At 39.1% G+C, this 18,108-nt stretch overlaps 1 pseudogene; it reads left to right on the forward strand.

Annotated features, from left to right (window-relative positions):
• Positions 1-16,565: 16,565 nt before the first annotated feature.
• LOC102415763 lies at positions 16,566-17,808 on the forward strand (annotated as a pseudogene).
• Positions 17,809-18,108: the final 300 nt, after the last annotated feature.

The raw sequence follows: 18,108 nt of genomic DNA on the forward strand, positions 1-18,108 counted from the left end.
GTGTCATAGTTTTCTGTATACAGCTCTTTTGTCTCCTTAGTTTTGTTTATTCCTATGTATTGTATTATTTTTGATGCAATGGTAAATGGAATTGATTCCTTAATTTCTCTTTCTGTTTTTCATTGTTAGTATATAGGAATGCAAGTGATTTCTGTATATTGATTTTGTATACTGCAACCTTACTAAATTCATTGATTTGCTCTAGTAATTTTGTGATAGTATCTTTAGGGTTGTTATGTATAGTATCATGTTGTCTGCAAACAGGGGGAGTTTTACTTCTTCTTTTCCTATCTGGATTCCTGATATTCCATTTATTCCTCTGATTGCCATAGTTAAGACTTCCAAAACTATGTTGAACAATAGTGGTGAGAGTGGGTGCCCTTGTCTTGCTCCTCATCTTGGAATGCTTTCAGTTTTCACCATTGAGAATAACATTTGCTGTGGTTTTGTTGTATTATGGCCTTTGCTACATTGAGGTAGGTTTCTTCTATGCCCATTTTTGAAGAGTTGTTTAATTTATCATAAATGAGTGCTGGCTTTTGTCAAAGGCTTTTTCTTCATCTATTGAGATTATCATATGGTTTTTAATCTTTCAGTTAGTTAGTATGGTGTATCCCATTGATTGATTTCTGTATATTGAAGAATCCATGTATCCCTGGGATAAACCCAACTTGATCAGGATGTATGATCTTTTTAATGTGTTGTTGAGTTCTATTTGCTAGAATTTTGTTGAGAATTTTTGCATCTAAGTTCATCAGTGATATTGACTTGTAATTTTTTTTTCCTATGTGTGTGTGTGTGTGTGTGTGTGTGTGGTGTGTGATTCTTTGTCTGGCTTTGGTATCATTGTGGTAGTGGCCTTGTAGAATGAGTTTCAAAGTGTTTCTTCCTCTGCAGTTTTTTGAAAGAGTTGCAAAAGGATAGGGCTTAGCTCTTCTCTAACTGTTTGATAGAATTCACCTGTGAAGCAATCAGACCCTGGGCTTTTGTTTTTTGGGGAAGTTTTTTTTTTTTTTAATCACAGGTTTGATGTAGGTGCTTGTAATTAGTTTGTTCATCATTTCTCTTTCTTCCTGGTTCAACCTTGTAAGGTTGACCTTTGCTAAGAATCTGTCCATTTCCTCTAGATCATCCATTTTATTTGCATTTTGTTGTTCATAACAGTCTCTTATGATCCTTTGTATTTCTATATTTCCTGTTGTAACCTCTCCTTTTTCATCCTAATTTTGTTAATTTGATTCTTCTCCCTTTTATTTTTCTTGATGAGTCTGGTTAATGGTTAATCTATTTTGTTTATCTTCTCAAAGAACCATATTTGTTTTATTAACCTATTGTTTCCTTCATTTCCTTTTCATTTATTTCTGCTCTTATCTTTATGATTTCTTTCCTTCTACTAACTCTATGGTTCTTTTGTTCTTCTTTTTCCAGTAGTTTTAGGCATATAGTTAGCTTGTCTATTTGATGCCTTTCTTGTTTCTTCAGGTAGGATTGTATTGCTATAAATTTCCCTCTTAGAACTGATTTTGCTGTACCCCATAGGTTTGGGGTCATTGTGTTTCCATTGTTATCTGTTTCTAGGAATTTTATTTCCCTTTTTATTTCTTCAGTAATCTATTCACTGTTTAGAAATGTATTGTAAAATCTCTAGGTGTTTATGTTTTTACAGTTTTTTCCCCTGTAATTGATAAATGTCCTATAGCACTGTGGTCAGAAAAGATGCTTCATGTGTTTTCAGTTTTCTTAAATTTACTGAAGCTTCGTTTGTGACCCAACTGATTCTTGCATTTTCTCCATTTTATTTTCAAGGTATTGGATTATCTTTACTATCATTACTCTGAATTCTTTTTCAGCTAGCTTGACTATTTCCTTTCATTTATTTGGTCTTGTGAGTTTCTGCCTTGTTCTATTTGTGCAGTATTTCTCTGTCTTTTCATCACTTTTTTCTAAGTTACTATATTTGAGGTCTTCTTTTCCTAGGCTTTTGGAGAAGGAAATGGCAACCCACTCCAGTACTTCTTGCCTTGAAAAATCCCATGGACGGAGGAGCTTGGTGCAGGCTACTATCCATGGGGTCACAAAAAGTCGGGCACAACTGAGTGACTTCACTTCACTTCACTTTCCTAGGCTTTAGGGTCATATTATTTCTTCCTTTTGTTTTCTACCCTCGATGCATAAGGTTGGTCCAGTTGTTTGTGTAGGCTTCATGTTGGGAGTGACTTGTGTCTGCATTCTAGAGGGCAGAGGTGAGTTTTATTTTTTTCCCTCTGATGAGTAGGGCTGTGTGAGATTGTATGTTTTGGAGTGTCTCTGGTAATCTTGTCTGCTGTTGATTGAGTCTGTATTTTTCTCTTGCTTGTTAGTTGAGTGAGGCATCCTGTACAGGGTGCTGTCAGCAGGTGGGTGATGCTGGGTCTTGCATATAAGTAGAGGCTTTTCTGGGAGTTCTCACTAATTAGTACTCGCCTGGGCTAAGAGTTCTTGGGCAGTTTAGGGTCCCGGACTCAGCAGTCCCACTCCAAAGACTTAGGACTGATCTCTGGGCAGGGAATCAAGACTCCACATGTCACTTGTTATGATATTAAAGGGGATTAAAACAAACATACAAAGAAAACAAACAAAAAACATAGTAAAAGATAAAACTTGAGCCCAGAGGAATGGTATGTGGAAAATGGGACTAATAATAACAAAAACAATGTAACATACCCACACACACATACACATAAACAAAGTCGAAACAGTACAAAGGAAATAAAAATACACTAGATTGACCTGGTAGGCAAAGGAATTAAAAAATTATATCGAACAATTAGAAACAAAGCTAGCTAAAATATAATCCAGGAAGCCAAACCAAAGCAGAGTGCCAACTGGTGAATATTGCAAAAAAAACAAAGCAAACTAACAAACATGGTTAAAAAAAGAAAAAGAAAGAAAGAGGAAGAAAAGGTAAGAGGAAAATAACAGAAAAGCAAAGTTAAATAGAAGTAATAGAAAGATTTGTATGTATTAAAGAATGACTACAGCAGGAGAAGAACAATAAGAAAAACAAAGAAACAAGACAGGAAAAAAAAAGCATTTCAATAAGCCAAAATGGAGTTAGAAGTATATAAATGAAATTAAAAGTGTGGTTAAAAAAAGAAAAAAAATGTTCTCAAGGTTGTACTTGAGACCAAATAAAACACACTATAAGAGAGCAATTCAATGAACAAAATAAATAAAAAACAAAATTAACCAATTAAAAACAACTAACTAAAACACAAAAGAGAAAAAAAAAATCAAAAGGGAGTGCCAAGTGAGAAATAAAGCAAATAGGACAAACGGACATAAATTGTAAAGAAAATAAAAGAAAAGCAAAGTTAAAATAGAAGTAAATATATATATATATATACACACATACATACACAAACAAAAGTAGAAAAGACATAAAACAGCAAACAGTAGAAGTAGAAATATAGGAATGAAATAAAAGCATTGTTAAAATAATTCTATGTTTTCATAGGGTCTCAGCTGTCAGTGTTCTTGATCCCAGTTTCAGACACAACCTTCCTCCACCTTCTTAAGAAGCCCTCCAATTCTAGGGAGGGCTGGCCTCTGGACCTACTGTGGGCAGCTCAGACTCTAGTCTGGCCCTGCTCATGTGTGTACTTGCCTCCAATGTCTGCAGCTGCCAGACCTAGTGTTTTCTTATGTGAAAACACTCATTGTCCTTTTACATATTCCATAGACACAGTATAACTAGTTGATTGTATGTATTTCATCTGCAGCTTGTGCAGCTGATAGAAAGGTTTTTAATCCTGCTTCTTATTTGCCCCACCCCTAGAGCTCAATTGTGGTTTTACACTCACCTCTGTGTGTGAGACAGCCACAGGAGTATACTCCTGAGGTGTCCCTGGAGGACTTGGGTCTGCCCTAGGAAGGACAATGAATAGAGGTGGCATGACTGCTTGGATTGCAGGGATTTTGGCAACACAGGGTGTGCAGAGAATCTGACAGCCATGGGCACAAGAGATATGGCTCTATTAGGAGCCTTTTCTAGCCTCCAGCAGCAAGCACTGAAAGGGCAGTCCTGACTGGTGCCTCTATTGCTCAACTGATAGCACTGCCAAGTGGGGAGGGAAGGTCTATAGTGGTGGCTCCAGTCCTGTACACAACTCACAAGTAGCCCCTGGCTTCCATGGGTACCCAGTTTTTCTCCAAAGACATTGGAGAAAATGTCTATTGTGAATCTCCTCCCTACCATTCCTCATGCCAAATCCCCTCAGTCAACAGCAGTCTTCCACCTGAGTTTCTAGTCCCCAGCCCTGGTGCATACCATTGGACCTGTGTCTCAGTCTGGGATATGTACAGCTGCAGAACTGATTTTGTGGTTTTTCACTCATTTCAGACTCTCACAGATCAGCTGCTTCACCCTCCTTCAACAGCCTCAAATGCTTCCCTTCTGTTCCAACTGATTTCCCTGGATGTAGGAGTCTCTCTTGCTTCAGCTTTCCCATGCCCACTGCAGGTCCTCTCCTGATTTTGCTCTGTTCCTCCATCTTCCTTCTTTCTTTTGCCATACCCAATCATGTGTCTATCCATATAATTCTTTCTGTTGGTTAAGGACTCCTGCTAGTATTCTTCCAATGATCTGTGAAAACTGTACTTGTATTCCCAATACATTTGTGGACAGAGATGTATGCACTCAATATCCACCTACTCCTCTGCCATCTTGGTTCTCCTCAGTCTTTGCCTTTAAATCCACTTCACTTTCTCTATTTGTGATATAATCCTTGAAACTAATGCTGCCATGAGAGTAACTACTCAACAACAACAACAAAAAAACCCTGCTATATCAGATCAGAAAAAATTTTATATGGCTTTAACAGCTTTCAGTTCAGTTCAGTTGCTCAGTTGTGTCCGACTCTTTGTGACCCCATGGATTGCAGCACACCAGGCCTCCCTGTCCATCACCAACTCCCAGAGTTTACTCAAACTCAAGTCCATTGAGTTTTTCGGTGATGCCATCCAGCCATCTCATCCTCTCTCATCCCCTTCTCCTCCTGTCCCCAACCCCTCCCAGCATCAGAGTCTTTTCCAATGAGTCAACTCTTTGCATGAGGTGGCCAAAGTACTGGAGTTTCAGCTTCAGCATCCTTCCTTCCAAAGAAATCCCAGGGCTGATCTCCTTCAGAATGGACTGGTTGGATCTTCTTGCAGTCCAAGGGACTCTCAAGAGTTTTCTCCAACACCACAGATCAAAAGCATCAATTCTTCTGCACTCAGCTTTCTTCACAGTCCAAATCTCACATCCATACATGACCACAGGAAAAACCACAGCCTTGACTAGACGGACCTTTGTTGGCAAAGTAATGTCTCTGCTTTTGAATATGCTATCTAGGTTGGTCATAACTTAGGGTGGATGTTAAATCATGACTTAGTGACAAATTTGATCAGGTTTTTGTAACTAATGCAATGCTTTTTCTTTAATAAACATCTGTTTTTTATAAACATTGTAATGTTTAACGGTTTCTGGAGCCATGGCTGCGCGGGCGCAGGAGGGCCTAGAGGAGCTGTCCCACCTTGAAGGTCAGGAAGGGCGGCGGTGAGGAGATACCCCTCATCCAAGGTAAGGAGCAATGGCTGTGCTTTGCTGGAGCAGCCGTGAAGAGCTACCCCACGCCCAAGGTAAGAGAAACCCAAGTAAGATGGTAGGTGTTGCAAGAGGGCATCAGAGGGCAAACACACTGAAACCATACTCACAGAAAACTAGTCAATCTAATCACACTAGGACCACAGCCTTGTCTAACTCAATGAAACTAAGCCATGCACGTGGGGCAACCCAAGACGGGTGGGTCATGGTGGAGAGATTTGACAGAATGTGGTCCACTGGAGAAGGGAATGGCAAACCACTTCAGTATTCTTGCATTGAGAACCCCATGAAAGGTATGAAAAGGCAAAATGATAGGATACTGAAGGAGAAACTCCCCAGGTCAGTAGGTACCCAATATGCTACTGGAGATCAGTGGAGAAATAACTCCAGAAAGAATGAAGGGATGGAGCCAAAGCAAAAAGAATACCCAGCTGTGGATGTGACTGGTGATAGAAGCAAGGTCCGATGCTGTAAAGAGCAATATTGCATAGGAACCTGGAATGTTAGGTCCATGAATCAAGGCAAATTGGAAGTGGTCAAACAAGAGACGGCAAGAGTGAATGTCGACATTCTAGGAATCAGCGAACTCAAATGGACTGGAATGGGTGAATTTAACTCAGATGACCATTATATCTACTACTGCGGGCAGGAATCCCTCAGAAGAAATGGAGTGGCCATCATGGTCAACAAAAGAGTCTGAAATGCAGTACTTGGATGCAATCTCAAAAATGACAGAATGATCTCTGTTCGTTTCCAAGGCAAACCATTCAATATCACAGTAATCCAAGTCTATGCCCCAACCAGTAACGCTGCAGAAGCTCAAGTTGAACGGTTCTATGAAGACCTACAAGACCTTTTAGAACTAACACCCAAAAAAGATGTCCTTTTCATTATAGGGGACTGGAATGCAAAAGTAGGAAGTCAAGAAACACCTGGAGTAACAGGCAAATTTGGCCTTGGAATACGGAATGAAGCAGGGCAAAGACTAATAGAGTTTTGCCAAGAAAATGCACTGGTCATAACAAACACCCTCTTCCAACAACACAAGAGAAGACTGTACACATGGACATCACCAGATGGTCAACACCGAAATCAGATTGATTATATTCTTTGCAGCCAAAGATGGAGAAGCTCTATACAGTCAGCAAAAACAAGACCAGGAGCTGACTGTGGCTCAGACCATGAACTCCTTATTACCAAATTCAGACTTAAATTGAATAAAGTAGGGAAAACCACTAGACCATTCACGTATGACCTAAATCAAATCCCTTATGACTATACAGTGGAAGTGAGAAATAGATTTAAGGGCCTAGATCTGATAGATAGAGTGCCTGATGAACTATGGAATGAGATTCGTGACATTGTACAGGAGACAGGGATCAAGACCATCCTCACGGAAAAGAAATGCAAAAAAGCAAAATGGCTGTCTGGGGAGGCCTTACAAATAGCTGTGAAAACAAGAGAAGCGAAAAGCAAAGGAGAAAAGGAAAGATATAAACATCTGAATGCGGAGTTCCAAAGAATAGCAAGAAGAGATAAGAAAGCCTTCTTCAGCAATTAATGCAAAGAAATAGAGGAAAATAACAGAATGGGAAAGACTAGGGATCTCTTCAAGAAAATCAGAGATACCAAAGGAACATTTCATGCAAAGATGAGCTTGATAAAGGACAGAAATGGTATGGACCTAACAGAAGCAGAAGATATTAAGAAGAGATGGCAAGAATACACAGAAGAACTGTACAGAAAAGATCTTCATGACCCAGATAATCACGATGGTGTGATCACTGGCCTAGAGCCAGACATCCTGGAATGTGAAGTCAAGTGGGCCTTAGAAAGCATCACTACGAACAAAGCTAGTGGAGGTGATGGAATTCCAGTGGAGCTATTCCAAATCCTGAAAGATGATGCTGTGAAAGTGCTGCACTCAATATGCCAGCAAATTTGGAAAACTCATCAGTGGCCACAGGACTGGAAAAGATCAGTCTTCATTCCAATCCCAAAGAAAGGCAATGCCAAATAATGCTCAAACTACCGCACAATTGCACTCATCTCACATGCTAGTAAAGTAATGCTCAAAATTCTCCAAGCCAGGCTTCAGCAATATGTGAACCGTGAACTTCCTGATGTTCTAGCTGGTTTTAGAAAAGGCAGAGGAACCAGAGATCAAATTGCCCACATCCGCTGGATCATGGAAAAAGCAAGAGAGTTCCAGAAAAACATCTATTTCTGCTTTATTGACTATGCCTAAGCCTTTGACTGTGTGGATCACAATAAACTGTGGAAAATTCTGAAAGAGATGGGAATACCAGATTACCTGATCTGCCTCCTGAGAAATTTGTATGCAGGTCAGGAAGCAACAGTTATAACTGGACGTGGAACAACAGACTGGTTCCAGATAGGAAAAGGAGTTCGTCAAGGCTGTATATTGTCACCCTGTTTATTTAACTTATATGCAGAGTACATCATGAGAAACGCTGGACTGGAAGAAACACAAGCTGGAATCAAGATTGCCGGAAGAAATAGCAATAACCTCAGATATGCAGATGACACCACCCTTATGGCAGAAAGTGAAGAGGAACTAAAAAGCCTGTTGATGAAAGTGAAAGTGGAGAGTGAAAAAGTGGGCTTAAAGCACAACATTCAGAAAACAAAGATCATGGCATCCGGTCCCACCACTTCATGGGAAATAGATGGGGAAACAGTTGAAACAGTGTCAGACTTTATTTTTCTGGGCTCCAAAATCACTACAGATGGTGACTGCAGCCATGAAATTAAAAGATGCTTACTCCTTGGAAGAAGGTTATGACCAACCTAGATAGCATATTCAAAAGCAGAGACATTACTTTGCCAACAAAGGTCCGTCTAGTCAAGGCTATGGTTTTTCCTGTGGTCATGTATGGATGTGAGAGTTGGACTGTGAAGAAGGCTGAGCACCAAAGAATTGATGCTTTTGAACTGTGGTGTTGGAGAAGACTCTTGAGAGTCCCTTGGACTGCAAGGCGATCCAACCAGTCCATTCTGAAGGAGATCAGCCCTGGGATTTCTTTGGAAGGACTGATGCTAAAGCTGAACTCCAGTACTTTGGCCACCTCATGCGAAGAGTTGACTCATTGGAAAAGACTCTGATGCTGGGAGGGGTTGGGGGCAGGAGGAGAAGGGGAGGACAGCGGATGAGAATGGCTGGATGGCATCACTGACTCGATGGATGTGAGTCTGAGTGAACTCCGGGAGTTGGTGATGGACAGGGAGGCCTGGGGTGCTGCGGTTCATGAGGTCGCAAAGAGTTGGACATGACTGAGCGACTGATCTGATCTGATCTATGTTAATTTTGTAAGGCCTCTGCAGACAGCCATTTTGCTTTTTTGCATTTCTTTTCCATGGGGATGGTCTTGATCCCTGTCTTCTGTACAAGGTCACAAACCTCATTCCATAGTTCATCAGGCACTCTATCTATCAGATCTAGGCCCTTAAATCTATTTCTCACTTCCACTGTATAGTCATAAGGGATTTGATTTAGGTCATACGTGAATGGTCTAGTGGTTTTCCCTACTTTATTCAATTTAAGTCTGAATTTGGTAATAAGGAGTTCATGGTCTGAGCCACAGTCAGCTCCTGGTCTTGTTTTTGCTGACTGTATAGAGCTTCTCCATCTTTGGCTGCAAAGAATATAATCAATCTGATTTCGGTGTTGACCATCTGGTGATGTCCATGTGTACAGTCTTCTCTTGTGTTGTTGGAAGAGGGTGTTTGTTATGACCAGTGCATTTTCTTGGCAAAACTCTATTAGTCTTTGCCCTGCTTCATTCCGTATTCCAAGGCCAAATTTGCCTGTTACTCCAGGTGTTTCTTGACTTCCTACTTTTGCATTCCAGTCCCCTATAATGAAAAGGACATCTTTTTTGGGTGTTAGTTCTAAAAGGTCTTGTAGGTCTTCATAGAACCGTTCAACTTGAGCTTCTGCAGCGTTACTGGTTGGGGCATAGACTTGGATTACTGTGATATTGAATGGTTTGCCTTGGAAACGAACAGAGATCATTCTGTCATTTTTGAGATTGCATCCAAGTACTGCATTTTGGACTCTGGAGTTGGTGATGGACAGGGAGGCCTGGTGTGCTGCGATTCATGGGGTCACAAAGAGTCAGATACGACTGCGTGACTGATCTGATCTGATGTTAAATTTAAATAATTATGAACTTTTAATACACAATTATAGATAATTTGCATTTTTTAGTATTTTTGAAACTATTTTAATGAGTACAACTTGCTTATAATCTTCCCATTCTTGTACTGTTTTGGTCAGGTTTTTGTAATGAAGTCTTAGGAGTCTCACAGGAGAATGGTGCATGTCCTTTAGTGCACTCAACAAGAGTATGTGTGGGAGTTTAAAGGACTATACAGGTATCAAGGAGAAAGATTATGTAGAGCTATGAATATCTAAGAAGGAAAAGTTGGTAAGCCTGAGGGAAATAAATCCTAATTTCACCTGTACCTATCAGGCACATTAACTACTATGACTAATCATTAAGGTAATATGAATTTTGCAAGAGTGGAAGTTTCTATGAGGTCATGTAGAAAAAAACATTTTCCCTTATTGTTACTTGATATGAATTTTCTATAAATCATGTACCTACAATGAATTTATTGCCTGAATAGAAGGGTCAATTAGATTAAAAGCTTAAAAAACCATAAGTGAAAACAACATAAAACACAGTCCTAATGGTTAGTTTGTCCTTAAAATATAACACCCAGACCAGAAGCTTTGGATAAACTTGGAGAGTATATCATGAGAAATGCTGGGCTGGATGAAGCACAAGCTGGAATCAAGATTGCCAGGAGATATATCAACAACCTCAGATATGCAGATGACACCACCCTTATGGCAGAAAGTGAAGAAGAACTAAAGAGCCCCTTTGATGAAAGTGAAAGAGGAGAGTGAAAAAGATGGCTTAAAACTCAACATTCAAAAATGAACATCATGGCATCCGGTCCCATCACTTCATGGCAAATAGATGGGGAAACAATGGAAACAGTGACAGACTTTATTTTCTTGGGCTCCAAAATCATTTCAGATGGTGACTGCAGCCATGAAATTAAAAGACGCATGTTCCTTGGAAGAAAAAACCTAGACAGCATATTAAAAAGCAGAGATATTTTATCGACAAAGGTCCGTCTAGTCAAAGCTATTGTTTTTCATCTTTAATCATGTAAAGATGTGTGAATTGGACCATAAAGAAGGCTGAGTACCAAAGAACTGATGCTTTTGAATTGTGATGTTGGAGAAGACTCTTGACAGTATCTTGGACAGCAAGGATATCAAACCAGTCAGTCTTAAAGAAAATCAACCCTGAATACTCCTTAGAAGGACTGATGCTGAAGCTGAAACTCCAATACTTTGGCTACATAATGCGAAGAGCTGACTCACTGAGAAAAAACCCTGATGCTCAGAAAGATTGAGGCAGGAGGAGAAGGGGGTGACAGAACATGAGATGGTTGGATGGCATCATCAATTCAATGGACATGAGTTTGAGCAAACTCAGAGATATTGAAAGATTGGAAAGCTTGGTGTGCTGCAGTCCATGGGGTCACAAAGAGTAGGATACAGTTTAGCAACTGAACAGCAATAAAATGTCAATAAAGATGAAAACATGGTGAGGAATTTATGAGAACTCTCTGTATTATCTTTACAACTTCTCTGTAAATCAAGAACTTTTCAGAAAATAAAAGTTTATTTTAAAGTATTATTGGTCTATTAAAAGTGTGTATTTTGATGAACCAGTTTAATTTTTTTTTTGATCAAGAACCTATTTGAATTCATATTTAGAAGGAAAGTATCCAAAAACTCTGTCTGATAAATTCTAATGGCCAAAATAATTGATTGGAGGTCAACAGCAATTGTGGAGAGAAGCAACAAAGTTGAGTGTGAGGAAAAGAAGAGCAGAGGAGAGTATGAAAAGGCACAGAATTCTCCAAACACAAGATGTTTCCACATTTCATTAAATTCTTCAAGGCCCTTGATGTGTCTGTCTTCAATTATGTGGCCATTTAAGTATGTTGATTATTCTAAAACCTGTCTTTTATTTCATAATACCTGTTAATCATAAAAGCTTCTCCCTTTGGTTGGGGTGTACAATAATTTAGTGCCCAGATCATACTCACTTCCCCTAAGCTAAGTATACATTTGAGCCTCTTTCTATATTCCATCATCATTTCCTGTCCATTCCTACAGCTTCTATATCCATCAAAATTATGGATGATTAAGTTTTTCCATAAAAACCATGTTCGTCCATCTGCCCTGAAACAGCTTCCCATGTTTAAATTTTCCTCATTTCTACTTTCATTCATTCCTACTTATTCTTTAAAATTCAATTCAGATGTTATTATACACATGAAACCATCCTTTAATCATCTACCAATTATCTATCTAGACAACTTAATCCTCCCTCACTTGTGGAACCATAGCAATTTCTACATAATTTTGTTGTGGTACTAATAGGTCATATCATAATCTCTCTTTTTTTTCATAAATCAGTTTCCCCACTTGATCAGATCTTACTGCATTTATTATTTTTCCATTTCAGTTCTCAGCATATAGTACAGCTTTTGCTGATTTTAATGAAACATAAATTTAATTAATAGTGTTAAGTCAGTGCCTACTAAGAAAAAGATAATTTATGAAAAAGAGGGACAAAAAAGGAGGGAACATAATGAGGACTGAGGCAAAATCCTAGGCTTCCATAGCTTTATTCCCACTGTTAATTGTAAGGGAGTTGGAAAAAATCATTAACAGTGTGACGTAGGTATGATAAGCCAAGGGGGAGAGAGAGAGCTGTAATTAACTAATGAAAACATGCTGATATTCACTGTGGAAATAAAGGTAGATTTTGATGCAGAGATAAGACTTAAATCTGACCTTGAAGAAAAGGGAGAATTTAGCTAAGAAGATAAGAAAAAGTGATATTCTACACAGGGGAAATAGATCTAGAGTGAGGGTCCTATGAATAGAAATGAAGGAGAAAATAAGAATTGTTAGAAAAGAGAAATCAATATTGGTTACTTAATGGTTGCTTAATGGTTGTATGAAATTAATGATTAAAAGTAAAAGAAAAGTACAAGTTGGAACTTAGAGGAAATGATGGTGATGTTGACAGGAAAACAAACAAAAATTCAGAGTATGTAGCTAGTGGATAGTTTTAAAAAATACTAATTATATCCTGGAGAGAAGATTCCTTTAGGCCACTACACCTGGGCCCCTCAACCCTTAATGAGCAGTTGGTGGGGCTGAGTCAGGAAGCAGCAACGCTCAGAGTGACTGGCCACTCTACGCTAAATCCCAGGCCACTTAGGAATTAGGGAGATTCCAGTTCTGCTTACAACTTAGGCTGAGGAGAGACAGCTTATCAAGATATACCCAATTATCTATCTTTTCCTACTGAATAGTTTACTTGTCTTTTTAAATGGTATAATCAGAGTCACTGAGCCAAAGGAATTTTTAATATTTTATACTTTGTAAGATCTTATGACTGAGCACAAATTCAAGGTAAGCATCTTGATAGAGAATCCAGTTTTTTGTGGTTGTGAAAAATCCATTCCTAATGTTAATTCTATAGTTATTTGTAAATAATATTTGTAGGGTTCAATCTTGTTAAGCTGATAACTATTAAGCAGTGAGAAAGTGTTATTTAACTATGTGACTAGCAAAGTTGTGTGTCCTTCAGTCATTTATGGATATTATTTCTCAAGTGGACATAGAAATGATGAACCCCTTCCCATATAGTCCAACCAGATAAAATGCTGCAAAATGCTCTGAAGTCAATGAGGGATCATAAAAGCAACAAAATAATGTTAGGTAGAAAAATGGTTTTTGTCCTGTAAGCTTCTTTTTTGATACAGGAATTAAATCCAGAGTTCTAAGACCTGTATTCCAATCCTGAATTGATAGTGTATCTAACTTATTTTCACTGAAGGCAACATGGCAGATCTAGAGAGAAAAGGTGGAACTTAGCAAATACAGTTCCTTTCATCACAAATTTTATGACAATGGGTGAGATACATATTAACACATGTAACCGCAACAATGATGAAATATAGGTTTAAATTCAGACTGTGATGAATGGAATTTGGAGTGAGAGTTTATAATTGAACCTAGCCAAGTAGGAAAGCAGCACCTGTGCTAGAAATGGGATGATGTGTAACAAGCACTTACATCACAGAACCCTGCTTTCTTATTTACAAAGTCAGAAAATTTTCAAAGATCTGGCCATTCTGAAATCTCAGTTTCTCATCATCTGATGACTCTAGATGAACCACATATAGTGCCCTGACTGCACGAAGGCTCCCTTTAAGGCAGGAGAGAATAAGATAAACGTTGACCATTTTTGTTATTAAATTTACTTTTTTAAATCTTAAACTGTCCACATCTAAAATCAGGCTAACCCTTCAAGACATTCACCCAGAAGAAAGGCCCTGATTAACTGTGATTTCTTGGTTTGAAGGTGATCAACATGGTATGCTCAAATAAAAGGTGGATATGTAAAGATAGATGTCTCAATCTGGCAGTGCCAACCCATAGAGTTCAGCTAGTTCTTCACAAGAAATGAAGCCTTTTAGTGATTGATTGGAGAAGGCAATGGCACCCCACTTCAGTACTCTTGCCTGGAAAATCCCATGGACAGAGGAGCCTGGTGGGCTGCAGTCCATGGGGTCGCTAAGAGTCGGACACGACTGCACGACTTCACTTTCACTTTTCACTTTCATGCATTGGAGAAGGAAATGGCAACCCACTCCAGTGTTCTTACCTGGAGAATCCCAGGGACGGGGGAGCCTGGTGGGCTGCTGTCAATGGGGTCGCACAGAGTCGGTCACAACTGAAGCGACTTAGCAGCAGCAGCAGTGATTGATCAATGGGAGAACAGACTTAGATCATTTTTGTTATCAGAATTTCTGCATTAAAAACTTATCATTATTTTTGATGAACAAATTTAAATCAATATCTGGATGGAAGCAAGGAGTTGAGGTCAAATTGCACAAGATTAGAAATGTATTGTTGTTCAGTCACTCAGTTGTGTCTGACTCTGTGACCCCATGGACTGCAGCAGAAGCTTGCTCAAACTCATGACAATGACTTAGTGTTTGAGTTCACTGCTTCTGAGAAGGGAATGTTTTGTTAGAGGGAGAAAGACTCTCTGCAAAAAGACTTCTTGAAAAAAGTAAAGGAAACCTGGATCTTGCTGTTAATGTTGACACATATACAGTGCACACCTGTGAAGAAAGAACTAGCTTAACAATTTAGAGATGATGTGTGTGTGTGTGCTCAGTCACTCAGTTGTGTCAGACTCTTTGTGACCCCATGGACCGTAGTCCAACAAGCTCCTCTGTCCATGGAATCTTCCAGGGAAGAATTTTGGAGTGAGTTGCCACTTCCTCCTCTAGGGGATCTTCCCTACCCAGTGATCGAACTGGCATCTCCTGCGTCTCCAGCATTGGCTGGCAAATTCTTTACCACTGAGCCACCTGAGAAGCTCCTTAGAGATAGTGAAAAGTGAAAGTGAAGTCACTCAGTCCTGTCCAACTCTATGCGAGTCCATGGACTGTAGCCTGCCAGGCTCCTCCGTCTGTGGGATTCTCCAGGTAAGAGTACTGGTGTGGGTTGCCATTTCCTTCTCCAGGAGATCTTCCCAACCCAGGGATAGAACCCAGGTCTCCCGCATAGCAGGCAGGCGCTTTACCATCTGAGCCACCAGGCAAGCTCCTTAGAGATAGTATTTTCAGTAATTCCATTAACAAATGAATGTCACATATTGGCAGGAAAGTAATACAATAGGATGTTAGAATATCTTTTTCTACTACTAGTTATTAATAGTTAGGATGGATTTTAAATCAGTATTTAGTAATTAATTTTATCAAGTTTTTGTTCTAATGTGTATACTTTTTCTTTAATCTGTTCAAATGCTTAGACACATCCATTCTTACTTTATAAACATTCTAATGTTAATTGTGCTTACATTAAATTTGGACAATTATGAGGCTTTAATACACTGTTAGAGTCACTTTGATCTTTTTTAGAATTTTTAAAACTATTTTCATGAGTACTTGTTTACAGTTTTCCCATCCTTATACTGTTTGGTCAGGTTTTTGTAACTAAGCCCTATGAATCTCAGTAGAGATGAGTAAAGTCCTCTTGTAACCCCAGCAGGAGTATGTCTAGGAATTTAAAGGGTTATACAGGTATCAAGGAGAAGGATTGTATACAGCTCAGAGAGTCTTAAAAGAAAAAGTTCCTAAGCCTGAGAGGAAGGAGCTCTAAAATTTCTCTGTGTCAATCATGCACATAAATACTGTAACTAAAATTCTAGGTAATATGAATTTTACAATATCAGGAACCCTGCTAGTTCATGTAGAAATACCTTTTTCCCTTATTGATACTTGGTATGAATTTATTGTATCGAAACCATGTAGATATAATGCATTTATTTGCCAGAGTATAAAGAAGGGTCAATTAGATTAAAAGCTTAAAATAACTTAAATGTATATAACACAAAACACAGTCCTAATGACCAGTTTATTTGTATGTTTATAATGCCCAAAGCCAGAAGTTTTGATTAAGCAGGAGCATTTAAAAATGTTTTAAATCCTTGTATAAATTAAATTAGTACTATTTTTTCATGAGCAAATAAATACTATATTATATGACCTGGAAATAAATGTAAATTATTCCTCAGAAATATTGCTAAGAAAATCATTGAAAAGATAAAAATGGAAATATCATCATTTTCTAAAAACAGCAAAAAACTGAAAATGTGCAAGTGGTGATTGTGATTTCTCAACCCAATAACAAACATTATCATTTTAAAGAAAAAACTGTAATGATCAAAAATTGTTCTTAATATAAGAAAATATATTTCAAACATTAATGATAATGAGTCACATTTAAAAACTTACACTCTGGTTTCTAAAGTACATTAGATCGTGGTTTGGGGTTACTGAAAAAAAAATGTTAAGAATTGATGCAGATGATCATGGATAAACACTTTATGCTTGTCATTTTTGTTATAAATTATTTTAAACAAACTTTAAAAAACTGTTTCAGCACTGACTTTTTTTTTTTTAATCTCCTCCCTTTGTGTTGTCATCGCAGAGAACCATGTGGGGAGGGAATGAGACAGAATCCACAAATTTCATCCTCCTGGGATTCTTCCCTGAATTTAGATACATCACAGCTTTGGTTTCCATTGTTCTCCTCATCTACATGGCTGCCTTCATTGGCAACACTCTTCTGGTCCTCCTCATTTGGTTGGATTCCCGGCTCCATACTCCCATGTACTTCCTGCTCAGTCAGCTCTCCTTAATGGATTTGACTTTGACCTCTAGCATCATACCCAAGATGGTGGCCAACTTCTTCTCTGGATGGCAAAGCATCTCATTCCTGGCTTGTGGGACTCAAATCTTTTTCTCGCTGACAGTAGCCATTGGAGAATGCATCCTTATAACTGTCATGTGTTTTGATCGCTATGTAGCTATCTGCAATCCCCTGCGGTACCCTGTCATCATGAGTCCTAGGATGTGCTGGCAGGTGGCTGCCATGTCTTGGGCTGGAGGTACCCTTACTTCCTTTGGCCACACTGCTTTCACCTTACATTTTCACATCTGCAGCCCCAGAGAGATTCCTCACTTTTTTGTGAAGTCATGGCTGTTCTTAGGATTGTCTGTGAGGACATCTCAGCCTATGAGAAGGCTGTAGTGGTGACCAGCATCCTAGTCCTGCTGCTGCCCTTATCTCTCATCTTGTCCTCCTACATTCTCATCTTCCTTGCTGTACTCCGAATGAACTCCCCAGAAGGCAGGAACAAGACTCTGGCCACTTGCTCCTCTCATGTCTGTGTGGTGGGTCTCTATTTTGGTCCAGGTATGTGCATCTACATGAGGCTTGGTTCTGCCAAGACTCCAGAATTGAACCAGGGTCTCTTTCTCTTTGGGACTGTCCTTACCCCTCTCCTGAACCCTCTTGCATACAGTCTTAGAAACAAAGAAGTTCTATGTTCACTAAAAAAGTTGATGGGGAGGTTTCAGTCCACCAGATAGAGGGCAGAGTTTTCCTTTTAGCTGCAAACAATCTTAGTGATGCACCTGCAAAGAGGCATTTTTTTTAAGTAAAATATTATCCCTGTAAGAATTATATTTTCTAATCCCTGAAAAAGTCAACCAGTTTTTAAGAGCTGCTTCCCTCAATGACACCCCACTCCAGTACTCTTGCCTGGAAAATCCATGGATGGAGGAGCCTGGTGGGCTGCAGTCCATGAGGTCGATAAGAGTCGGACACGACTGAGTGACTTCACTTTCACTTTTCACTTTCATGCATAAGGAAATGGCAACCCACTCCAGTGTTCTTGCCTGGAGAATCCCAGGGACGGGGGAGCCTGGTGGGCTGCCGTCTATGGGGTTGCACAGAGTCCCTCAACCTGACTTCATCTGGAAGAAAAAAAAAA

Source organism: Bubalus bubalis, chromosome 9 (assembly GCF_019923935.1).
Source record: "Bubalus bubalis isolate 160015118507 breed Murrah chromosome 9, NDDB_SH_1, whole genome shotgun sequence".
NCBI classification, from domain to species: Eukaryota; Metazoa; Chordata; class Mammalia; order Artiodactyla; family Bovidae; genus Bubalus; species Bubalus bubalis.